At 34.0% G+C, this 3979-nt stretch overlaps 1 long non-coding RNA gene across 1 annotated transcript; it reads right to left on the bottom strand.

Annotated features, from left to right (window-relative positions):
• Nucleotides 1-435: 435 nt before the first annotated feature.
• LOC111298337 (uncharacterized) lies at nt 436-2536 on the bottom strand. Its single transcript, XR_016328667.1, has 3 exons — nt 2116-2536; nt 1581-2015; nt 436-946 (listed from the first exon to the last, which is right to left on the bottom strand). It is a non-coding gene; the product is annotated as an uncharacterized LOC111298337 (long non-coding RNA).
• Between the last annotated feature and the right edge of the window lie 1443 nt (nt 2537-3979).

Genomic DNA, 3979 nt, shown 5'->3' with positions numbered 1-3979 from the left:
ATTGAGAATCTGATTTTGAAAATATGTTTATGAATATAAGATTACCCAAAATATTTTTGATTCATTTAGTTAATGTTTTGTGGCATGCTTAATCCAACTAAATGGATGATTAATTACTAAGTCGCCGTACTCATTTCTTTAATTTTCTTTACTTTTTTAGATTTCAATGCTAGTATTTTGGAAGGTTTAATCTTGACAATATAGATTAGCAAGATTAACATTTATTTTTAGTTTGGAATAGCTTTCGAGTAAGTATTTTATTATTGATTTTATAAGATTTGTTAGTAAAAATTTTAGTATATTCGACTACATTGTAAATGGTATAATTTTGTATACTTAAAATTTTGTAAAATATTATTTTAAAAATTATTGAAGATTTTGATCTAGTTCGATATATGTTGTTTTGCATACTTATGAGACTCGTTTTGAGTATGCAGCATTGTTTCGTATTCAGTCTTTGGGTTTTGGGCGTGACAATAAGCCATTAAAAGGTTGTCATTATCAATAATGATTGCACAAGACTGCTTTTCCACAAGCATAAGAGTCACCACTTCTGTAAGTAAAGTACTCTTCGTTACTGGAACAAAAATTCTCTTCTTTAAATCCTTGGTCCTAATACTGGAATTATCTTGCAGAGTGAACTTTCAACTTCACAATGGTTATTGAAATAAGGTGCCTGCTCAGGTGGTGCATCAGTAGAAGATAGACCAGCTGTACCATCTGATGCTTCAGGCTGTTGATTTGTACGAGTGTTTCCATCTTTGAGTGCTTTAGTCTCTTTGACATCCTTTCTCTCTTTTCATCCGTCCAGATGTAATCCATGAAGAAAGTCCAACAACTCGTAGTAAAAGTAAAACCATCCGATAATCCTGTGTCAACTCAAAAAGAAGCAGAACCGCAGTAAGAGCTACTGACAGATCCCTGCAAGGGTTGCAGCCATGCCAACCTGCAAAAGGAGCTCCATAATGGTCAACCACATAATGGTTTATTGTTTTATTTTGATGCATGGGGTTGATGAACATAATCTCCCGATCATGATGTTTCTAGGAAAAGTATTCTTTTTGCAAATTTTCATTCCAGTATTTGCAATTCATCTCAATTTAAACCTATTTTAATCATTGCATATAATCATTCACAACTTGATTTGAAAATTAAACAATTGTGAAAACTTCCACAGCATTTGTATTTGATAGTTTGCAACAAACGAAACCCAATACCATCATCTATCAGCAAGTATTGATGGCTTTCCTAAGCATCCTGTGATCTGCTAGACCCCATCTAATTCCCCTTGAGGTTTTATCTTTGACCTTTTGCTTCTTACATTCACTACAGCCATGATTCTGATTTTTGGTACTATTTTCTGCATTCTCAGTCTTGGCTATAGGAAAATTTCTTAGTAAACATCATTTTAAAGAATTAAAACACCCTTAATGATATGCATGCTTTGACTCGAATAGAAATGAATAACAAAAGCTCGCCCAGCAACATAATAATCTCCTTCACAAACAACTTCTCAGTCTCTATTTGGTATATGCATTTACAAATAAAAATACATCTAACCACTATTGACAGAAAATTACCAGGCCATACGCTTGTGGTGATGTTACTTCCAAGACGGAAAGGTGAATAGCTGGATGAGACTGGGCAATTGCAAAACTAATGAATTTCCCGTATGCCATTCCAGTTGCTGCACCAATAAAAAGTGAAGGAGCATAACACCCTCCTACTAACCCAGAGGCCAGGCAAAAAGAGGTTGCAATAATCTTGACTGCCACCAGCTGAAACAAGAGCTCACTGGAAAGACCTTTCAGTGAACGGGCGGAGATTCTAACAAAATGTCCACATTCTCGAAACCCCAGTAAAGAACTGCTGGATATGCGAAGGCTATTACACCAACATTTAGTCCAGGAAACACAGGCTTTGGTATCCCAACATCCTTGTTAAGATTGTCCACAACACGCAACAAGTAAGATTTCAATTTGGAAAAGGTCAAAGAAACCAAGCCACATTGAAACCTGAAGAATGAAGATACATACCGAACAAAGTAATTAAATTAAAGAGATTCAATTCAAACAAATTACTGTTTAAAATCCAATTAGGAAAAAGAAAACGAACCAGATGAGATTTCAGCAGCTGAGCCAGCGGCCAAAAGAAAGAGCTTCGTTTGAGGATTTTTATCCAAAATAGAATGAATTTCTTTAGCAATGGAAGAACCAATCTCGACGCTTGGACCTTCGGGTCCTAAGGAATTACCGGTGCCCAGAGTGACACAAACCGCTACCGCTTTCAGAAAAGAATCCAACGTACCTTTGGCATTAAACAAGAGGGAGGTTTGGGACTCAAGAAAGCGAAGGTCCAGAACCAAGCTCAGTTAACCAAACTGGTCTGGAGGTTGATGCACCAAAACGAGGATCTTTGGGGTCAGACATTACATGCAAAGTATCTTAGCAATGAAACCACTCAAAAACCAAGTTCAACTTGTTGGATTACCTGGAAAGCTATGAGATGGGTAGGTCCTATCCTGGAAAAGGGTTTAGGATGGGTGATTCGTGTTGGGAAAAAAAAACTAGTTGACAAATGGATAGAAGAGAATATAATTTCACTAAAATTTTAACTTTTTTTTTTTCAGTGCAATTTCTCTAGAAAAATTACTTTTTTGTTATTTGAGAGAAATACTCTTAAATGCATAAATATTTTATGTAGATAAAAATATGAAAAATGAGAAAATTATGAGCTTTTGGACTTATTTTGGAGAAAATTCCTCGCAAAAAGTTATGAAAAGCCAAAACTAGTTTGCTTGTGCTTCTACCATCATTAATGGGAGATTTTTTATCCTTTGCTTTTATGATTTCCTTAGCTTGGTTGAGTTTAATTAAATTTTATTTCAAGCTTTAATTTTTATATTTGACATTTGGAAATGTCCTTCTTAGTTCATTAGTACATTATTTTTACAAGTGTTAGAAAGGAAATATGTGCATTAGTGTAGTTTAAACTCATTTTTGAACTTGTAAATTTTCCAGATTTTACCAGAATTTATAATGCATAAATTGTCCACTTAATGATCTATATTTTGGCAGCAAAATGAAGGGAGAATTATATACAATTGGCACAAAAATGAGGAATCAAAGTTCAATCAAGGTCGTTGGATGCATGTGCTATATGATCAAAGGAGCGTGGCTCCAATTTAGAGATTTAAAAAGAGACCAATTGGAGCTGCTGAGCTGGCTATTTGAGGGAATTTAATCGGTCATTATGTTGAGTTTTTGGAGTTTAAAAGATTAAGAGAAGAAAGCTTGAAGTAAAGGAAAGAAAGAAGAAGCAAACAAGGAAGCAAGAGATTCAAAGTAGCTAAGATAGAAGGATCAAGAATAGTGGCAGTTAAGCTGGATTTTTTTTTTTTTTTTTGCATTTTTAAGGGTTGCAGCTCCTCCCATTTGTTTATAAATAGGGGAGAGAGGCTGGCCATTATGAGACTTTTATCTAGTTTTTCATTTTTTCTTTTCCTTGCATTTGCTTTCTTTACTCTCCAAATAGTTTCCTCCTTGTTCTTTTAAAGGACTATTTGGGAGAAAATTGTATTTATTTTCCAAAAAAATTTACATTTCTTGACTTTATTTTCAATTCACTTTAAAATTTTTTCAATAAAAGTTCAAGATCTTTAAGTTTTCAAGTTCAATTTAATACATTTTCACTTGTTTCTCAAATCTGTTTAGCAATTCACATTTCTGACCTATGTGTGGTTTTTCTATTGAATCTTGATCAAATCTTACTTCTTTCGATCCTTTTTTTTTTTTCGTGGATTCTTGATTCATTTTTCTACAATTCTGGAAAAAAAAACCTTTCAAATTCATTCCACACAATTCTAAAAAAATCTACAAAGTTTTGGTTGAATCCAGAAGGTGAGTTGGAGCTTGAGTGAGCGACAGCACTTGAAGTGACTTCTCTCCTAATTGGGCATTTGGTTTGCTATTTATTTACT

Source organism: Durio zibethinus, chromosome 16, assembly GCF_047325235.1.
Source record: "Durio zibethinus cultivar Kanyao isolate XHJ-2024 chromosome 16, ASM4732523v1, whole genome shotgun sequence".
Taxonomy (NCBI): domain Eukaryota; kingdom Viridiplantae; phylum Streptophyta; class Magnoliopsida; order Malvales; family Malvaceae; genus Durio; species Durio zibethinus.
Note: the sequence above shows the minus strand (reverse complement) of the source record. Positions and strands in the feature narration are given on the sequence as shown.